This window comes from Myotis lucifugus, unplaced genomic scaffold (assembly GCF_000147115.1).
Source record: "Myotis lucifugus unplaced genomic scaffold, Myoluc2.0 scaffold_47, whole genome shotgun sequence".
Lineage (NCBI taxonomy): Eukaryota > Metazoa > Chordata > Mammalia > Chiroptera > Vespertilionidae > Myotis > Myotis lucifugus.
This window is the reverse complement of record NW_005871095.1, coordinates 5467754-5490482: the sequence shown is the minus strand read 5'-3', so window position 1 is coordinate 5490482 and position 22729 is coordinate 5467754. Positions and strand designations below refer to the sequence as shown.

The window sequence follows — 22729 nt, the reverse complement described above, 5'->3', positions numbered from 1 at the left end:
ATGTATGCAAATTAACCACCATCTTTGTTGGGTTCATTTGCATACTCTCCTGATTGGCTGGTGAGCATAGCAGAGGGATGGTTAATTTACATGTTTGTCTATTGTTAGGTAAGATAACTTCTTTTTCTAAAACAGTTGGTGATCTCAAGCTACCTTCAGTCATCTCAGGGTCCAAGGGATGATGTTTTTTCCCCCCATCAAATTTCCTTGCTCCTCGAGGCTCCGCCTCGCCCCAGCTTGGGCTGCTGAGGACCTGGAGCAGAGGCACCTGAGCCCACGGCGGTTGGGACAATGTGGTTCTTTGTCTGGGACCTGGTCCAGGATTTCCTGTTCAAGCTCAACCTGGAACCTGCCGAGGGCAGCCCGCTGGGGCCCTGGGCCCTGCACCATGGCCGCAAGGAGGCCACAGGCAGCCTGATGTACATCTTCATGTACAATGTGAAGCCTGGCACCAAAGAGCAGACCCAGGTGGCCAAAGCTGCCTTCAAGCTCCTCAAAACTCTCAGGTACCCCAACATTCTGGCCTAAATCGATGGGCTGGAGACAGACAAAGGGCTCCACGTAGTGACAGAGGCTGTGACTCCATTGGGAGCAGAGGCTGTGGCCCCAAGGAGCTTGAGCTCTCCTGGGGGCTGCAGCAGACTGTGAAAGCCCTCAGCTTCCCCCTCAAGGACTGCAGCCTCATCCACAACAATGTCTACATGGCCACTGTGTTTGTGGGCCGCACCAGTGAGTGGAAGCTTTGTGGCCTGGACTATATGTACTCAGCCCAGGGCAATGGCGGGGCACCCCCCTGCAAGGGGATCCCCGGGCTTGAGCAGTATGATCCTCTAGAGTTGGCTGATGACAGTTGCAAAGCCGTCACAGAGAAGTGGTCAGCCGACATATGGCGCTTGGGCTGCCTCATCTGGGAAGTCTTCAATGGGCCCCTACCTCAGGCCACCCCTCTGCACAACCCTGGGAAGATCCCAAAATTGCTGGTGCCCCATTATTGCGAGCTGGTTGGAGCCAACCCCAAGATGCATCCCAAACCAGCCCACTTCCTGCAGAACTGCCGCGCACCAAGTGGGTTTATGAACAACCGCTTTGTGGAGACCAACCTGTGCCTGGAAGAGATTCAGATCAAAGAGCCGGCTGGGAAGCAAAAGTTCTTCCAAGAGCTAAGCAAGAGCCTAGACTCGTTTCCGGAGATTTCTGCTGGCACACGGTGCTGTCCCAGCTGCTGACTGCCTTTGAGTTTGGGTATGCAGGGGCTGTGGTCCTCACCCGCCTCTTCAAAGGTGGGCAAGTGCCTCAGTGCTGAGGAGTATCAGCAGAAGGTCATCCCTGTCGGGCTCAAGATGTTCTCATCCACTGATCTGGCCATGCACATCCACCTCCTGCAGCAGATGGAGCAATTCATCCAATACTTTGATGAGCCAACAGTCAATACCCAGATCTTTCCATGAGTCGTGCATGGCTTCCGGGACACCAACCCTGCCAACCGGGAGCAGACGTCAAGTCCATGCTGCTCCTGGCCCTGAAGCTGAACGAGGCCAACTTCAATGTGGAGCTGATGAAGAACTTAGCTCAACTGCAGGCCAACGATGAGCAGGGCCCCATCTGCTGCAACACCTCCGCCTGTCTGGGAAAAATCGGCTGCTTCCAGGCCGCTAAGGACCCGTTTGCCCCGTCTCAGATTGCCAGTGTTCTGGGCTTTGCTGCCACCCACAACCTCTACTCAATGAATGACTGTACCCTGTGCTCTGTGGTCTCACTGCGGATCCCGAAAAATCCGTGCAGGTCCAGGCCTTCAAGGCCATTTGAAGTTTCCTTTCCAAACTGGAGTCTGTGTCAGGGGACCCCACCCAACTGGCCAAAGTGGAGAAGGATGTCCATGCCGCCTCTAGCCCCGGAATGGGAGGAGCCGCAGCCAGCTGGGCAGGATGGGCCATGACAGGGGTCTCCTCGCTCACCTCCAAGCTGATCTGTGCACACCCCACGGCTTCCCCTAGTGAGCCCAAAGTCTCCCAGAGACCCACACCCAAGGGACTTCCTGCCCCAGCTCCCACCCCTGCCTCTCCCACACCCATTACCTCAGGAGACTGGGAGGCACAAGAGGAGGGCAAGGACACAGTGGGGGACAGCAGCGCTGCTGACAGATGGGATGACGAAGAATAGAGCAGCTTAGAGCAGGAGGCCGAGTCTGTATTAGCCCAGCAGGACAACTGGAGCACTGGGGGCCAAGCCAGCTGCACTGGGCAGACCAACAACCCTGACCACAAATCTCCCGAGTCGGACTGGAGCAGCTGGGAAGCTGAGGACTCGTGGGAGCAGGTTTGGCAGGAGCTGAGTCCTCAGGAGCAACCCCCTGAGGGCACACTGTTGACCAGCAAGTATAACTGGGGTGGACCAGAGCCCAGTGACAAAGGCAACGCCTTTGCTGATCTGCTGGGTGTCGGGAGGTTGGCACCCAGCCAAGACCTGATTCGTGGGAAGACAACTGGGATGGCCTGGAGACTGAGAGCTGGCAGGTGAAGGCTGAGCTGGCCTGGAAGAAGCAGGAAGTGCGTCAGCAGGAGACGGAAGCCAAACGTGCTAAGCAGAAGGCCGCCAAGGGCCCCATGAAGCTGGGGACCCAGAGGACTGAACTGCTGGTGTGGGTGCTTCCCGGCCACAGAGAACAGCCCCATGGATGTATTTATTGCACACACCATGCCAGCCAGCCAGCCTGGCCAGGCACATCTCACATGTACATAATCAGAGCCACAATAAATTCTATTTCACACACACACACACACACACACACACACACACACACACACACACACATTTTCCTTACTCTTCATAATTCTCTGCTGGGTGAACTTGAGCTGCAATGGGAGGACCAGACCTCTGTTCAAGTGTTATTTCATATTTTATTTTCCATGACAAGGCCTAGGCCCTTCAGAGGATACATCTATAGTGAAATGTGGGTGCTCTGGGGGACCAAACAGGAAAGGGGTTTGGTACAGACAATCTTTGGGTGCTGCTACTTTCCAGGTGTTAGGCTGATCAGCTCCACACCTCTATGGTCAAGGCCACCTCTTGGTGGAGAGATGTGCATCCCAACTCTTTTCCACTAGTTTACATGCTATTAGCAAGACACCCCAAACAGCAATGAGCTGCTTTCTCAATGGAATTAGTCCAGTGTAACTTTAAAAATGTCAGGGAGAGAGCCACTTCAGAGATTCAGAAATCGAGGGCTTACTAAGAGATGTTAGAGAAGAAGCCTCACCTGATAGAGCTCTGCAAATTATCTGCAGCTTCTTTTTAAAAAAGCTCTTTGGCCTGGAAACATGCAAGGAGGCTGCTAAACCAGCAGATTCAGAGAAAGCAGCACGCAGGAAATTGATTTGAACCCAGAGACACAGCTTCTAAGGTGGTGACGGGGTCGAGGGGGTCACTGAGTAATAGGATTTCTCAGAACTGCTAATGATCCTGATTCGGTCATTTTCTGCTTAAAAAGACACTTTGACCTTCTCCAAACCCAAATATATGCTTCCTGATGGGAGGTGGCTCCATGCATAACCTACTGAAGATTAGATTTATCAGGGAAACTCTGGTAGATCCCTAAACCCAACAGGAGAGGCGCTGCTGCTATTATTAATTGATTAAATGATCTCTTTTATATGGCATTATGCAAACATGTATATATGGCAAAATTATGCAAAACCAGTTTCAGCACGGTTAATAAAAAGGCTGAGTAAGAAGTGCTAAAGTAGGTCCTTTTATTGATTTTTTCTTTAAAAATTAAGTGGCATTTTACTTAATAGCATTAATCAAACTGGAAGACCATCTGTATTAAAACTTAAAAAAACTGTTTTAGGCTGAGGGGAGGCCTGAGCACCTGGGGTGTGAATCCGGGTTAGGGTAGCCCTGAGATGAAAGGGTTTGCCTGGGATGTACATTTGCTTCTCAGGGTTCTCTCCTACTTAACACATTGCAGATGGATCACGAGAACTCTTGCTTCATATTACACAGTGTTTTACAAAGTATCATATTTTAAAAAGCTATTAGTGTGCAAGAACATGTCATAAATAACTTCAAAATGCAATGGGTATTTAATTTTAAAGCGTGACTTTAACATTTATGTAAAACATTTTTTTGTACTCGTTCAATAGAAACTTATCTGGCCACTGCGTAAAGCTAGCAATAAAACTACTGGTCCACAATGTGTTAGGATGAGTCTAAATAGGAAAGAGTATTCAAATGATTTGGGGTTTTACTTTTTCACGATGGTCAATGCCTGTGAAATTGATCAAAAAAAGAGAACACAGTTCACTGAAACTATCTCGATGTCAGATACCCAGAGTTTGATTTCCAGTAGGGATAACAATTAGTTGTGCTACCTTGGAGAAGTCCCTTAGCTTCTCTCAGCTTCATCTATAAAATGAAATGAACACGAGTATTTACCACTCATAGTTATGGAGAGAATAAAATGAGATAGCAGAGGCAAACCTCCAAGCACCTAGCTGACAACTGGTCAAGAATATACTAACACACATGCTATGATAAACCATTCAGAGTACTAATGTAGCAACTGCATGGTAGGCCCAAGAGTTCAAATGTCATCCATGGGGCTGATGATCACAAAAGCTGCATCAAAAAAATAAAGTATGACAAATGTCCAATAAGCACATGAAAGGATGCTCAATATCACTAAGCCTTAGGAAAATGCAAGTCACAAGCACAATGAGATATCACCTCATACTCATTCGGATGTCTAGTATATTTTTCAAAAAAGCTGTTGGTGAGAATGTGGAGAAATATGAACCCTTGGGTGCTGTGGGTGGGAACATAAAATGGTGCAGCTGCTGTGGAAAATAGGATGGTGGTTCCTCAAAAAATTAAACATAGAACTACCATATAAGAAATTCCACTTCTGGGTATTTAACCAAAATAACTGAAAGCAGGGACTTGAACAGGTATCTTACACCTATCTCATAGCAGCATTATTCTAACAGCAAAAAAGTGGAAGCAACCCAAGTGTCCTGTGGTTGCCAGGGGCTAGAGGAGGGGAGAATGAGGAGTTAATGTTTAATAGGGACAGAGTTTCCCTTTGGGAAGATGAAAATGTTCTGGAGATGGACAAAGGTGATGGCTGCATAACAATGTGAAGGGAAGGCATACTTGGAAATAGTTAAGATGGTAAATTGTGTGTTATGTGTATGTTACTACAATTTAAAAATATATAATGTGCTAATAAAGTCTTTTCACGTTGCAGAATAGTGAGGTAGTGATAAGCTTCTTTTTTGTCCTGTTTTCTCAGTGACAATACATTTCTTCACTCACATGTTTGCTCATTCATTCATTTGGTCCTGAGAGTTGTGTTGAGCCCCTTTAGTACATCAGCTACTGTGGATGGCAAAGGGTAAAGAAATAAATGCAGCCTCGTGTGGCTCTTCCCAAACTTAAAGCCTTGAAGGAAGAGTATCACAGGAATAGATAAACACAGGATCATGTGACAAGTGTAACTCCTAGAAGAAGCATTTGTAAGATACTGAAATAATATAAAGAATGGGAAACACGAGGATGAGAAAAGGAAAAGTAACAGCAAGAAAAAGAAGTCCATTTTACATAAACTCAGTGGATGACTATAGGCATCTCATTTGCCTCTCTATTTTAAAAAAAGAAAAGACTAGATTTATGTTATCATTTCTGCCATTTAGTTCAATTTTTTATATTATAAAAGAACTAGAGGCCTGGTGCATGAAATTTGTGCATGGGGGATGGGTCCCTCAGCTCAACCTGCACCCTTTCCAATCTGGGATCCCTCAGAGGAGCCCTCTCCAATCCGGGAGCCCTGACGGCATAGGCCCACTCTCTGTGGTTCTCTGCTCTCTGTGGGGCCTGGAAGCTCCAAGCCCGCTGCCCAGAGGCCCTCCGTGGCTGGGGCGGGACACTTGCCTTGTCACCGCGGCGATGACGCAAACGTCCCGCCCCAGTGGCTCCGTGCACTTGCACTGCCCAGAGGCCCTCCGCGTCCTGCCTTGGCCACTCTGCGCCCGCTGCCCAGAGGCCCTCCACGGCTGGGGCAGAACACTTGCCTCATGTTGCGGTGATGAAGCAAGCATTCTGCCAGGCCGCTCATGCTGCCCGCTCTCAGCAGCCACCCCTCCAGGACTGGGGGACTTTGGCGGGGCTGAGGGGACTGGGTGCCACCATCTTTGTGATGGAGTGATGGTTAATTTGCATATTACCCGTTTATTAGATAGGATCATTGAATTGCTGAGAATGCTCAAGATAATTTAACCTACTCCCTACACTATTTTGCACATGAAGAAAGTGAGGTACAGTAAAAGGTCCCACTATAAAATTAGTATCTAGAATACAGATTTTTTCAAAAGTGCCTGTTTTTTTTTTAAATACCATACTATCTTTCCCAAGGCAGCCAGAAATGTACCAGTAAGAACAAGAAATGATCCAGTTCTTACTGACATCACATGCTCTCATGTTTATATAGCACTGTCTTAGCTTTTCAAATTATCATTGTCAGCAGTAAGGTATGCTTTTACTTCTGAGAGGGCCAATTACTTCATTCTGGTTAGTCATGATCTATGCTGCTGACGTACTTGAATGTAAGTCTGTTCATTTACTTATTAGTCATTCATTTACTAGTAACACACACTGGGAGTTAGGTGCCGTTAAACACAGTGGGAGCACAATAATGAAAGGACACACATTGCCCTAACCCAGTGGTCGGCAAACTGTGGCTCGCAAGCCCCATGTGTCTCTTTGGCCCCTTGAGTGTGGCCATGAAGTTTCAATCACACTGTATGTGCACGCCCACACGTGGTATTTTGTGGAAGAGCCACACTCAAGGGGCCGCAGTTTGCCGACCACTGCCCTAACCGGTTTGGCTCAGTAGATAAAGCATCAGCCTGAGGACTCAAGGGTCCCAGGTTTGATTCCGGTCAAGGGCATGTACCTTGGTTGCAGGCACATCCCCAGTAGGGAGTGTGCAGGAGGCAGCTGATCGATGTTTCTAACTCTCTATCCCTCTCCCTTCTTCTCTGTAAAAAATCAATAAAATATATTTTTTAAAAAAAGAAAAAAAAAGAGAAAGGACACATATAATTCAGCAGTCCCTTCTTAAATAAAGTGTTCCTTACCATCTTTAACAAGTGTCAGAATAAATTTTTTGGACAAGACCCAAGTAGAATTTCATAAGCAGTTAAGTGCTTAAGTGTTCTTAAGTGTTCCAGCAACATTTAATTCTTCTATAGGTTTTATCTCCTATTTGGAGCCTGAGACTAAAAATTGATCAGTATCATTTTGTGAGATGGGGGCTCTAGGAAGCAGAGAAGATCTTACGGGGGGGAAAGATGATGACTTTAGTTTGGGACAAACTGAATTTGGATTTCCAGCAGCATGGCATCTGGGAATACTGGCAGGCACTTGAAAGTTTGAGTGGAATTAAATGGGAGGTCAAAACCAGAAATGGAGACTGGAGAGTGCCTGCAGAGTGGAGAGTTGAAGCGCTGTGTGATTATGCCTCCCGTCAAGACGGCCAGGACACCCCTGTGGTCCGACAAGCTGCAGCAGGCACATGCACCTGGGGACTGTGGGGCATCTCAGCAAGGGGGTGTGAGGGAGGACTCAGAGGATTGGGCTTATACAGGTGGTTTGGGGGAAGGGCTAGGAGGCGGGGGTCCACCCTGGACTGAGGCAGGATACCTCTATGACTGGGTATCTTCATAAATCCTTTTTAGATGTAGAGCAGAAGGGAGCAGTACAAAAGCTAGAATCAGAATAGAAGAATCCTATTGGTCTGAATAATGGGATGTTTGGTCATTTTTGCAGCTTGTACAATGTTCATAATTTGTGTTCAGAAATAATTACCCTAAGGTCTTATTTGTGTCTTGATCCATCTGGGTCTCAGAGTGGCCTTGATGGATGTTGATGTTCAGTTTTCATGAGAACACCCAGGCTTATCTGGATGTCCCAACTGGGCCAGGATGGCAGGGAAAGGCTTCTTTTTCAGGAGGAAGGAGGGAGAAGGTTCAAGAAAGCACCTTGGCACCCCCCTGCCCTCCTAACTTGCAATTTGGACAGTGACGAAGAAAGTAGAAGTGGAATGAGAAAAACCTGGAAAATGCAACATTAGCTTTCCCTGTTTCACACTTTAAAACATGCATACTCCTGTGTTGGGAAACAACAAATAAAACAGTATAGTAATGTGGTGTAATTTAGAATCGCCATCCAGAAAAATGGGTGTCATGCAGAAAACTGTTCCCTTCATTTATTATATTTACTCAGAGTAGGTCGTAGTCAGTCAGTGCCTGACTAAATCACACAGTTTGTTCACAGTTTGCTCTGTTATCAAGACTCCTGCATCATTCTTTAGAACTTGCATCAATGAGATAAAATCGTGTCTGTCTTTTAATGTAATTTTCCATCTGTCTGTGACGATTTTTCTGGCTCCTTCCTGACCTGCTTGGTTCTTGTTAGGTTGGATTTTAACATTCTTGTCTCTTGCTCAGACTCACAGGGATGTTGTGAGCATGGGATAAACGGACCGCTACGCTTTGCTTTCAAGAACAGCTTCCCAGACTTGGTTTTCTCAGGCCAGATTTGTAAAGTTCCTGCAAGCGCCATGGTTACTGCTCCTTTCTTCCACAGCTGATTCTGCGTATTTGCATGGGATGGGAATCTGCCTCCTAACCTCAGATTGCTCAGTTTCCTCATTGAATGTGAGTTTCTTTTCATCTTGACCCACACCTTCCATTGTACGGGCCATTTCGTTCTACACCCTCCATCTCGGCACCTCGGGGGATTTGAATGTGAGTCTCCTCTCAGCCCTCCTAAGATACAATGCCCGGGATGTCCCCTGCCACAATGCTCCCTGGGGAATGTGAGAAACTCCGACACCCCTCAGCCTCCCTCTGTCTGCCTCAGAATCCCCATGACTCCCCAGAATGAACTCAGCGAGATGGAAGTTCGGGGAGAACAACCTGGCACAGAGCAGGCTGCAGCCTTCTTGGCTGAGTCCCATCTGCCTTTCCGGGTCATTTTCCCCTGGGAAAAGCCCTGGTAGGGAGTGTGCAATGTGTGGGTGTTTTCCAATCGGGACTTTGCACCGATTGCTTTGATGGCTCCATTCGTTATGCTCATTTTGATCTAGCATTTGAAGTGTGAAGACAGTGAGCACGGGATAGCCATAAAGGAGCTATTGTGGCCACATTTCTTTAGACCAGTAAGGAGGCCTGCAGACCGCTGGTAGACTGCCAGCAACAACTCTGCAAAGCTCCTCCCTCCGCTGGGGTCTAAGACATTAAAATCCCAGAACTGCGAGTGGCTAGGAGCCATCCTCAGCCCTGTAGGAAGATTGCTTTGCGGATTAGGAATCAAATCTGAGCAGTTTTGGAGCCTGAGAGATGTCCACAGGCCATTGTCATTTAAATAAGGTCCTTTCAAGCGGTTCTTAGTGAGCTGAGCCCCGGAACACTGTGCACTTTTCCTCCCTGGCTGACGCAGAAGCGCCCGGTGGAGCATATGTGGATGTTTCCCACTACACCAGAATTACACATGATCTGTCAGCAACTGACACTGTTAATAAAGGATTTACACATATCATGAAAATGCCTACATACAGCTGAAATGCATGCCAATTGGTTAAATTAATGTTGCAGCAAGATAGTTTGGAACTTTTATTTGAGCTCTTCTAAGGGGTAATTGGGCCCTTAAATAAAAACATATGGGTGGTAGAGATCCCAAGTGCTTTAAATCAGCAGAGGTTTGGCAATCCCATGGCTTTTAGTATATGTGACACAAGCAGAGTTCATTAGATCCAGGGCCAACCTCGTACCTGACGTCAGCAGAGTAATTAATCTTAAGAATTCCCTGAGCCAACAACTGACAGTGCACTCATAATCCACAGCTGTGTCCTCTCTTTCACCTGGGCCACTGTGACTTTTACTACTTCCTAAAATGCCAGCTTCCAAGTTTCCTTTCCTCAGGTCTTCTGGTTGGGAAGGTCAAATGCAGATCCAGAAAATGAAAGAAAAGTGTCCATTTTATGTGTGGGGAATGTATTGATACACCTATGAATCCATATTAACAAAGACACACAATCCATTCTGATATGGTTGGATGCTTATTTTATGATGTAATATATTCCTGAAGATAAATAGGTCTGTTATACAAGTTTGGCGTAATTGAGTGGAGACCTTGCAATTACTGGGTAATATGTTATTCTTTATTTTTAAATCCTCACCCAAGGATATTTTTCCATTGATTTTTTAGAGTGAATGGAAGAGAGAGGGAAAGACAGAGAGAAATATCGATGTGAGAGAAACACATTGATTGGTTGCTTCCTGAATGTGCCCTGACCAGGGCCTGGGCCAGGGAGGAATCTGCAGCTGAGGTATGTGCCCTTGACCAGAATCGAACCCGGGAACCTCCAGTCCACAGACTGATGCTCTATCCATTGAGCCAAACCGGCTAGGGAGGTAATGTGTTATTATCAGATAAATGAAGCCGTGAGATAAAAAGCAGCGAAACAGAGAACTACAGCTTCTTCCTCGATAACCCAACGATTTTTTCCCATTTCCCTTACATGTTTGGGTTTTCTTTTTCATGTACTATAGTTACAGATAAATTTTATTCCCATAATACCAGTGTTTGAGAGAATCTCAATGAACACCAAGTAGAAAGAAGATTACTTGACATTTAAAGTTGGGAAACTCAGGTTGAAAAATCTATTTTTAGTAGCTAAGCCCTGTGAAATATAGTATACATAATCCATGTTAAAATTCCAGAAAGCAGAAAATGTCTCTTCAATTAGAAATATATTCTGTGAATGTCGTACTCTACTCTTGCCTTTCATTTTACCAGTAGGTTCTGCTTTAGTAATACAAATTTTAAAATAAGATTTAGGTAAGGGATCTAAATGCATATAATTATGCACTATTACAGTCTTTTCTAAACAATAGAAAATTTTTGCCAGGCCAAAAAAAAATTTATCACAGTATATCTAAGCAAAAATTAATTTAAATTACAATTTATATTATTACATTCTTTATAGATATAGCAAAAAAAATTACAGAAATGTTTTGTGAAAATTCTTTAGAGCAAGTTTATGGAAGCATTATTTTTTTTTAATTATGAAAACAACTGTATCACATTATCCAAACAATGATAGAGATTTACATCACCACCTACAAGGATTCTGACTTAACCTTTTTTTTACTCAGAAAGAATATGTTATAATTATCTTAAAATTATCTGTTTTATACTATAAAGCACAGCCATTTTCAACTTTATGTCTTATAAATTCATTTTTCCTTAAGGCTGCATCTCAGAACTTTCATTGAAAGTAAATTGTTTGGAAGAAAAAAAGAGCATTGCTTCTTGAATCCATGACTCGTGCATTCTTTTATTATCTCAAATGATTTGAGAAAAAAAAGGAAATGTTCCTTTCTGTTAATCTTGGTTGATCATAAGTTTTTTGTTCCAAATTCCTACAGTGACCCCCTGCCGTCATTGGTATTTTTAGAAAGGCAACAAGGAGGAATCAAGAAAGAAGGAACTAAGTGACTGGTAGGGATTACAGAGATCATCTACTCCAACACCTTTAATGAACCTAAAAAAGAAACCATGACTGCAGAAGGTAAGGGAACGTTGGAAGGGCAATGGGGAGAGCAGTGTAGGAGGGTGATCGTTTGAAAGCCAGAGCTTCATGATCCTGGGCCTGGCTGCGTATCTACTGTGTGAGTTTGGGCACATTGCTTCCTCTGCCTGCTCCATTTCTTCCCTGTGTAATGAGCACCATGACCTACTCGTAAGCTTTCTGTGAGCAGTAAGTGAGATGAGATGGTACACAGGGGATTGGTACTGAAGGAGTCTAAAGCTTGCCACACTAAAGCTGCCTTTTGAAATATTGATTTTAAGCTGATTATTAAAAAAAACAAAAGACTCAGAAAGAACATTTGTCTCCCTCCCTTTCCTGCCCAAGAGATTCAAATAGAAAAACCCGCCCCAGGAAGGAAATCTCAGATGGTCACATTAGCCTAATTTGAATGAAGTGTGGTGCATAGGAAGGTGCCAAGCAGGGGCCTGGTAGCTAGATCACCTCCTGTGTCACATTGAAGCAAAATTTGCCAGCTGCGTATGTTCTGCTCTTCCTCAAGTACCTGTTTCCTTTAAAATCCTTTCATTACCCCCCATTTTCCTTTGTTCAAAATGAGCTATATACCCAATTTTATTTCACTGTCTTTGGGATTTTCATGCTTATGCATATTCACTGTGTGTATATATTAAAATTTGATTTTCTCCTGTTTATCTGTTTATGTTAATTTGATTTTTAGCCCAGCTAGAAGAAGTTAGGTGAGAGAAAAGGTATTCTTTTTTCAGCCCCCACATTCCAGAACACCCCCCCCCCCCGCCCCATACAAAACTTCTTGGATGCTCAACTTCCTTATAAAGTGTGTCCCAAAATTCACGCAAGAAGTAATTTTGATAGAAAATACAGGTTTATAATTAAAAATTGTAAATTTTTTATTGATTCATAAAGTATACAGTATAGGGTTATGTATGGAATAGGATATCGGGTAAATGGCCTCCATGGCTTTGCTGACACATATGCATTCTTTTGTTGAAATTTTCCATGACCGTTTTGCATAAATGTGGCTGAATTTCAATGAGGCTCATTTTCATCTTGATGGCTTGGTTAATTGACAAAATTGTCACATTTGGGGTTCAGAAAATCCACGATTGATTGTTGAGAAACAAATGCATCCACAATGTGTCACTGTTTGGTGTGGATTTTGTGCTGGAGGCATCATTGGACCATTCTTTGAAAATGCGGCTGCTCAGGCAATAACAGTTAATGGTGCTCGCTACCGCGACATGATAATCCAGTTTTTATGTATGCTATTCCATACATAACCCTATATTGTATACTTTATGAATCAATAAAAAATTTACAATTTTTAATTATAAACCTGTGTTTTCTATCAAAATTACTTCTTGCGTGAATTTTGGGACACCCTTTATAAAACTAGAGGCCCAGTGCACAAAATTCGTGCATGGGTAGGGTCCCTAGGCCTGGCCAGCAATCGGGGTCGATTGGGGCCTTCCGGCTGCCAGCCAAGACCTTCCTTCCCCAGCTGCCGGCCAGGGCCTTCCTTCGTTTGCTGCCGCCCCCTAGTGTTCAGCGCACATCATAGCGAGTGATCAAACTCCTGGCCTCCCAGTCTAACTCCAGAGGGTACACTCTGCATAGATGATGTAATATTTGCATGTAACCTATGTACATTCTCTAGATGATTATAATACCTGATACAATGCAAATGCTATGTAAATAGTTGTTACACTTTGTTGTTTAGGGGTCAACCTTCTGAAATTAAAAAAAAAAATTCAATTGGTCAAATCTGCAGATACAGAACCTGTGTAGATGGAGACCAACTGTGTATGATATCTGTTGCTGGCTGTTTCCTCTCTTAGGAGAGAAAAACATATGAGCTTAGGAAAGAGGGGATGAAAATAAAACACAGAACTACTGAAAATAGCCTTTTCCTAGCCTCTCTGATCCTTCAGACACCTCCACACTGTACCCCAGATACTGAAATTAGGAGTGCTCCAGGGTGTGCGGAGTGAGCAGAGTGACCCATTGACGCGTGCTTCCACCCATGGCAACTCCAAGTCGCCATTTACCCCATTCATTGCTGACGTGGAAAGGAGCTTAGACAGCAGATGATTTTGCTGGGGCCACTGATTTTTCTGGGGCCAGGATGACGCTCCCAGTCATAGAGTAAAAGAGTCACTGTCTGAATTTCCTCCTTTTAGAGATTCAGTACCTTGACTTAGAGTGTGATTCCTGTTGAAATGTAATGTGTCTGCCTGTCTTTAAAGTCCTAAATCTGGTTCTTGTCCTACCCATGTGAATTCATTTTGCACAAAATTCCGACAGGAGCCCGCACCTCTCATCCTCCTCTACTCAGTCTATGTCAGAGCCTGGAGCTTTTGATCTCTCTGTTTCCACGTCGAACAACCTTCTGCAATCCTTCTCATCATTCTAGGCTCCATGCATACCCTTGGCAAATCGGTATCTCTTCTTGAAATCTTCAACAACTCCATTTCAAACAATTTCCCTCATCTCCTGTAGGCTGTGGCATTTCTGTTATGCACAGTTTAGCATCATCTAAGGAAATATGCAGGGGTTGATGACTCCAAAGAAAACCAAGAAAGCAACTCATTCATTCCTCTAGTGTCTGCTATTACTCCATGCGCTGCGGAAGGCACACACTGACATTGAAAAGTGATTAGATGTTTCCTGTTTCTTAAGCATATAAAATATTGTAGACTTAATAAATATTTGACTAGAAAAGAAAAAAATGAATGAATGGATAAACAGCGCAAGGCCTGTGCCTAGGTATTCTGACTAATTATTTAAATACAGTCCTTGTCTCCAGAAATTTGCCATATGAAAGGGAAGATAAACTGTGCAATTTTCTCTAGCATAAGACAGAATGGCCACCATATCAAAAATAATCTGTGAGTTGACAGAAGAGAAAAACTAATTATGAAAAGGCTTCATAAGGAAGACAGGATGTGAGTCCATTTTGAAGGAGTTCAAAGATGGAGACAATCTTGAAGAAAATGCCAGAAGAACACTGTGGGGGAATACAGGACCTGATGGAGATAAGCCATGGAGGGCTGGGAATGCCTTAAATGCTAGTCTGTGTTTTACTTGTTTTTCTGTCCACATCCTCATCCCAGTGCCTGTGTGCCAGCGTTGCTGCATCAGTATCCGGCTCTATGTACTAGTAGATGGGTGTGCTCTCAAAAGGTGGGGATTTGGGTTTTAGAGCATTTGGCAGAGGTGGGAAGTGAGCCTCACAGCCCGAGGGAAGGTCTTAGATGCTTGTCTCAGGAATACAAGGCATGATAGGATGGTGAACAGGGCACAGTCTCAGTCAGCTCAGGCTGCTATAACAGAACCCCCCAACCAGGTGGTTTATAAAAAATAAATTTATTTCTCACAGTCTGGAGGCTGGGTGTCCAAGGTCAAGGCACCTGTGGATTCAGATTTGGAGAGAGCCTGCTTCCTGGTTCATAGACAGTCATCTTCTCACTGTGCCTTCACGTGGCAGAAGGGGCAAGGGAGCTCATTTGGGGTCTCTTTTATAAGGACATGTATCCCATCAGGAGAGCTTCACCCTCATGACCTTATCACCCCCAAAGGCCTCACCTCTTAACACCATCACACTGGGGGTAATGTGTTAGCATATGCATTTGGGGGGATGAAAACATTCAGTCCATAGCGAGCAGCTTTGCAATGTGCACTTTATTGTGTCTGACTTCTTAAGCTCCTGATTTCTTGAGTTCCTCTTATGAACCATGTGCTGGCAACAGAAGGCTGAAAAACATAGTTAAGGTGCCTCCTTTCATAGAACTTCTACTCAAACACATTGTTATGTGATTTAACAGCAAATACTCAAAGCATCTGATAAATACAATGAGTACTGTACAATTCTAGAATTTCAAAGAATCTCACATTACTTGTTGCAGGGGAATGACACTAAAACTGAAAAAGAAAAATAGGTTGACATTCAGGTAACTCTATTGAGCCATCAATCCTGTTGGGAGGGCATAGTTCCTGACAACTTAGGTGAGCTCATCAAAGTTGTGTGCGTGTAGGTACATGATGTGGCATCACACTTATTGTGTTTGCTTCTTATGCATGTTTCTGGCTAAAATGTACTTTGGAGAACAAATGTTTTATGTTCATGTGATTAGGTGCTCAGAAGAGGTGGTAGGAACCTAATGGCACAAGCCAGATTTTAGGAAATCTCATCTGAATTTGTCTATTTAATTTCTATCATGCCTCTCAGTTGGGTTGTACAAAATCGAGGGCTATTCCTTATGAAGTGACTCTTCTTAAGAGGACACAAGAAGACAATGTTGACCTTTGCATAAAAGTGTCAGTGCTTCCAACTTTTGAAAAAAATTGCTAAAAGCAGAGGTTCTATTTTTATCCTTCACATTCTAGCCAGGTCTCTGCAGCCAAAACAAGATGTGCACCAAGTCTGGTCAAATAACCATCACCAGCCGGAAGTCCAGATGTTATTTCAGGATGCTTTTTCTCTATTAATTTGTGTTAGGTTATCTTTCCCAGAAGAAAAAAAAAAGGAGATTTAAGGGCTTTCTTTTGTTGTGGGGAAATTTACATATATTTACATTTTAAGTGTACAATTCAGTGGCATACATTCACAACATTGTGTTACCACCATTGCCATCCATGTGCAGAACTTTTCATCACCTCAGCTGAAACCCTGTCCTCATTCAACAATAACTCCCCACTCCCATCCCCCAGCCCTTTCTGTCGGTATGGATTTGACTATACCAGGTATCTCATATAGTGGAATCATCCAGTATTTGTCCTTTTGTTACTGGCAAATTTCACTGAGCGTAATGTCCTCAAGGTTCATCCATGTTGTAAAATATGTCAGAATTTCCTTCCTTTTTATGGCTGAATGATATTCCTTTGTGTGGATAGACCGATTGTGTTTGTCCATTCATCTGTTGATGAACATTTGGGCTGTTCTCACCTTTGGCTATTGTGAACAATGCTGCCATAAAATGGGTGTACAACTATCTCTTCAAGATCCTGCTTTCACTTCTTTTGGTATATCCCCAGATGGGGAATTGCTGAATCCTATGGTAGTTGTACTTTTCATTGTTTGAGGAACTGCCATACTGTTTTTTATAGTGGCTATACTATTTTAGATTCCTACCAACAGGGTACAAGGCTTCCAAAATTTCCACTTCCTTGCCAGTGCTTATTTTACTCTCTGTGTTTTTGACACTGGTCTCCTAATGAGCATGAGGTTTTAATTTGCATTTTCCTGATGGTTAGTGATGTTGAGCACCTTTTCATGTTTCAGAGGGCTTTAACTCTGCATTCTCTTTGGTTTGAAATTGGCCTTTTAGTGGGGAGTCTAACAGTGGGCTTACACCCCCAGTGGAGCTGGCATACACCCCAGCTCAGAAGAACCCTGTCCCAGCTTTGGGAGGAGCCCCATTCATGGTGCACAGCCCATTACTCTGGTTTTAGGCTTATTGCTGAGGTGGGTACACTGCTTACTGGTGTCTCCACTCTCTGACTTGTTCTGCCTCTGTGTGAAGTGGGTCCAAACCAAGGTCCTCCAAGGATTCAGATCAGGACCCCTCTGATCTGGCAGCAAACTGTCAAATTCACACCAGAAGCTAGGGGGACTTGAGGGGTCACCTAGACCACTGTTTTCGAACCCTCGAGTTTCCCATACGAGCCTCTTTCTAAATGAGGTTATAGTGGGACCATGCCTGTGGTGCAGCAATGGGATTGCTTTGCAAGAGAGGAAGGGGGAGGCAGTCTTCACCTGCCCACAGGCCCCCAACATGATGAGCACAAGGACTCTGTTGGGGAATATGTTCAGATACCAGAGAGCTGGGCCAATCTCTAATTATATGGATGGGCACAAAGCTAGTCTATGGTGACACAACCCGTTGGTGACTGATGGAAGACTAGAACTCCAGCTCCAATCCCTCTTTCTAACCTGCCGCTGCCCTGACCCTGGTGACAGCATCGCCTGGGAGTGCTAAAGAGTTGGGGTAGAAGGAGGGATTACTACATTATCCATAGTTTTGAAAACAGAATTTATACTGTTGTAGATGCCATCATGATTTCTCTATATAAATTATATGAATTTGATAAATGTTTATTTAGAAATATCTAAGTGCTAGGTATTTTGAAGGATATAAATGTTAATTAAATATAGATTTAACATATTCACCACAGGGGAAATCAAACCATATGTGAGTTTGCAGATGCCTGGGAATATAAAGAAGGGAAAGCTGCCTTCTAAGGGGTGAGGAGTGGGCTCAGGGGCCCTGGTGCATGTGGCCACGGGGGCAACAGAAGGCTCTGCTAGGAGGGAAATAGAAAAACATTCAAACAAACTAAACTGACTTTTGACAGAAGGCTAAGGCTTCAGTTACAATGTGGTCGGAATGGGAATTGAAATCTGAGGCCAGAAGACCAGTTAAGACCATGTGAGTGCAGATTAAGGCATTCAGAATGGGCTTATAAAGAAGTGGCCCTGTCTACGGGAACCAAGACAAAACTTCAAGATGAGGATACTATCAACTCCTTTAAAAGTTTTCTAGTAATATTTGGTAAGGACACAAAAGGTATAGAGTAAGGAGCACTCAAAATATAAGGAGGATTCTAATGCTGAAGAAGGATAAACTGTTTTATTGGCCATCTTCAGAGAATGACCATCTTAAAATGAACAATACTAATGTAGACAGGGGCAGAAAAAGAATTATGTTCACACACCCATTAAGAGCAAGGATTCTCTAGAATCTAATAGTGGGAGCCAGACCATGAAGATTCTTCATAGAAAACTAGAATCATGGCCAAAGGTCTTACCTACCAGACCAGGGAATAGATTACACTTACACACGGTTTAGCTACTTAGCTGACTTCGGTCTAAGTTATAAAAAGCCAAATGTTAGGAAAAGTTCATATTCAAACAGCCTAAAGGATGGAGCTCTCTTCCCTCATCTACCTCCATTATCCTTCCCTCCCTCCCTCCCTCCCTCCCTCCCTCTCTCCCTCCCTCCCATCCATCCTCCCTTCCTCCTTCTCTTCCCTCTGTCCCTCCCTCCTTCCTTCTTTCCATCCATCCTCTTTTAGAGTGTGGAATTCTGAAGAACCCAAAGTCTTCAGCAATGTGCAAAGTTGGTGTTTATGGTACCTGGTGTTGTTTGTGCAGCATGGAGCCAGGATGCTGGGGCAATCAGAGATGTAGAGATAAGCTTTAAGGGACTAAGGAGTAAGAGAAGGACTCCTGGACGTCCACATGAAGTGATTTCTAAGTGGACAAATGGGTAACACAATGGTGAAAATGAAAAACAACTTTATATCATGCTTTGAATGCTGTGTGTACTCAGGATGGTCCAATAATAAAATGTTCTTGCTGGTGATGGACATGCTTATGCATATACCTTCACAGATGCTTATGGATGTTTTGCATATGTTGTAAGGTACAGTGGAGTGATTTGAGGGCATTCCTGGCCAATGAACCAAGGAGAAAGAGTGCTAGTCTAGGAAATGACAGAGTCTGCGACCCACAGTCATGACTACCAAAAATAAATGCAGTGTTTGAGTGGAGAGTTTAAAAATCCTTTAATCCTACCACCTTGCTGAGAGGTGGGGCATCCCACTATTTTGACAGATGAAAAGAGGGTTAAGTTACTTGTTCACGATCCAATAGCCACTTTGAGGCAGGGCTCTTATTAAAACCCAGGCCTCTGATTCTCAGCCAAAGTCTTTCCAATATGCAGCCACTCAATGACCCACTGGTAGAGGTCACCCAAGCCCATCTCCTCCTGCAACTGGTCAGCTCATGTCACTTTATCCTCCACTTGAAGCATGTTTGAACCAGGCACTACTCATTCGGCTCTGGACAACATGGAGAAATGACTTACATACCACCAGCCTCTAGCCATCATTTTAAAGAAAAAAATCACCATTCAGATTTGGGGTTCTCTAGGTGACTATAAATGTATCTCATTGCATATTTTATTGGGCAATAATTTTCTTCCTGCATGTGCAATGATTCCTCCTAGATTAGCTTTACAATCTGGTGAATATTAAATTGTTATCACAGCGTGGCTTCTTCCACTTCATTTTATTTTACTACCACAGTTAAGGGCTCAATGTTGTAGTTACATTTAATTTCACTTACAATCAGGGTCTGTTTGGTCACCTGTTACCTTCCTCCAGCTTTGTGAATTGGCTTCTGTATCTAGGGCAAAGCCAGAACAGGCTGGTGCTCGGGCAGCAGGCTTGATGTCATATTTCTAAAAGAGGTGATTCCTCCTATTTTAATAGTGCCCTGGTACCCACTCCTATTAGTGGTGACATAATTGTATTCATACAATTGTCTTGCCTTGTTCCTTTTTCTGTATTCCCTAACAACTGTTCTCTCCATGCCATTGTGTTGACCATGTGCCTAACATTTATAAACCTGATACTTTAACATGCTTTGTTCTGGACAAACTGATAACATTGAGTCATCACACCTCAGCCCCCTTCTCCTTGGGGGAGTCCTACTCCTTGGGCATGCTTTTCAGATACAAGCTAAGCAGTCCAGAGCCTACATCTCAACCCCTTCTCTATGGGGTTCTCACACTCCAGGTCACTGATCCCCTGCTCTAGTCACTCAGGGCTGATACCAGACAACTAGGGGCAGCCCCTATGGAAATTATCAAACCAGCAAATCCTAAGCCTGTTTGCCTTGCCTTGTTGTTCTTCCTTTGGAAACCACAATAAAGACTCTTGACCACATCCCCTCCCCCTCTGCCTCCTTGCAGAACCTGGTGTTTTCTCCTGTGGCCCTGCATGGCATGGTGTGCCCTCACCTCTTGTCTCCTGATTTGTTGGCCTTGGCATCACTCAAATTTTCTATTAATACATTTTATTTTAAAACCTCTATGTATCTTTACTTATTATCAACAAGGATATGAGTGAACAACAAACACACCCTTTTTAAGGATTGTAATCTTACAGGAGTACCCCTGATGTGTGGGGGGTGGAGTAGGCTGCACTTGGCGGTGAGCTGGGAGGTAGTGGTGGGGTGCAGGTCGGTTTGGTGAAAGTCTCACTTGGAAAGCTGTAGTGTTGTACTAGTTCTTTTTGTTTTTTGAAAAGCTTTTCCAAAGTTCAGACTTCGATTATAGTCCTACCACTAACACTTACTTCTTGTAAGAACTTGTCAGGGTTCCCACTATTTTAATGTTTTCTACTCCCGGCCCGATATCCTGGCCATAAAGCACCTACACACCATTTCTTAGCTCAGAGGCAGTTCCTTTTTGGGAGAGAGGTGTGGTGAGGGTTTAGTATGTAGACACTTCCAAAGCTCATGGTCTCTTTTTTTATTTGAAATTTAATAACTATGAATTATTACAAAGGTGATTAATTAAATCAGGCTCTTTCCTTTACTCTTCCAAAATAATCCTGAAAAGCTTCCTAACTGGAAAGTCACTAAAAATGAAAAAAAGTGATCTTTGGGTTTACTCACACAGAAATGTTCCTACTTGCCATGGATGGTAGTAATAAGCAGATCCGCTGCACTGAGTCTTGAAAACCCTGGTGTTGCTATGCGATAGATATCAGAAGCATTCTCCCAACAAATAGCTGTGCGCAGGGCAGCACTTGCTGATGAATGTCCTGTTCCACCAGACTGTCCCCAAAAACTCGGTCAGCGAAACAGAAAACTAACACCAAAGGTATCACTTTCTCCAAATATGGGTCTTGTTTTAAAAAAGCCACTTTTAGAGCACACAAAAGGAATATTTACAATGAGGACACAGGAAATAAGGCATTTGCTGGGGAGCAATGCAGCGAACCTCTCAGTAGAGAGACTTGTTCCACAAGGAACAACATTTTCCCACTAAATAAACTCAGGGTGCTCAAGTGACAGCTCCCTCCCTCCACCCAGTTTGCATTTGCACTTGCTTGGAAAGGCTGACCAATGTCCTCATGGTTGCCTTTGTGTCAGTGCAGACACCGAGACTAGTTCCTACCCACCGTTCTTATGAATCCTGACTCAGGAGCAACAGATGACGAAGAACAACACGTGTTCATGACATACCTGGTACATGGGAGTAATGTGAATTTGGTGTCACCCCCTTTTCCTTTGGATGACAAACCTCCATTTCCCCCACCTTCTCAGCACACCTGAAAGGCTATAAGACACTGTCTGAGTACCTGACCATCCTTCATGTTGATCCACTCAGTGGATGAGACCGTGAGGCCCACCTAGTTGTAAACCAGTTCTACTAACATGTTCATGAATTTTGAAGAGGCAACATATCTGTATATATTAATGATTTGAGATAATTTTTAGTTGAGGAATAAACAAAAATTAATGGGAAAAAACAAATCCTTTGTAATGAACACCATCATGTGAGGAACAATAATAAGAAAGAATATTGCAAAGTCAACAAAGTAAATGAGAATAGAAGGAACCTACATCCAAACTAAAAATCCCCCACACCCCAATATGTCTCTCTCTCTCTCTCTCTCTCTCTCTCTCTCAAAAGACCAGGATAACCAGGGCTCCCCAATCCTGAAAACAACTTGTCTCTTCTGACTTGGTCTTCACCCCTCATGCCCATCCAAGGGCTCACCGAGTGACCAGATGCACAGGCCATGGCTAGACCCTCGAGAATGTCTGTAGGACTTAAGGCTCAGCCCATAGGCTATGTTGTGCATTAACTCCCCACATCCCAGGCTCTGACATCTAGCTCTGGGCATAAATAGCTACACTTACAATAGATAAGGCCAGAAGAGACCCTCTATCTTTACCAATTCTGCAGAAAACTGCTGAACCAAATGTAGGAAACTGTTACAGTCAAATCATGGAACAGCGGCATTGGCACCACCAGAGGTGTGCATGCGCCCATGCACACACGTGTTAGAAATGCTTATTCTGCCCTGGCCGGTGTTGCTCAGTGATTAGAGCATTGGTTCATGCACAGAAGGATCTTGGGTTCAATTCTTGGTCAAGGGCATATACATCGGTTGCAGGTTCGATCTCTGGCCCCTGTTGGAGCTCATGTGGCAGGCAACCAATTGATGGTCTCTCTCACATCTCTCATGTGAGAGAGATGCATTGATGTTTCTCTCTCTTCCTCTATTTACCTCCCTTATACT

At 44.0% G+C, this 22729-nt stretch overlaps 1 pseudogene; it reads left to right on the top strand.

Annotated features, from left to right (window-relative positions):
- The first annotated feature begins 291 nt into the window (after positions 1-291).
- The window catches only part of LOC102429890, a 75066-nt pseudogene continuing 52628 nt past the window's right edge, over positions 292-22729 (top strand).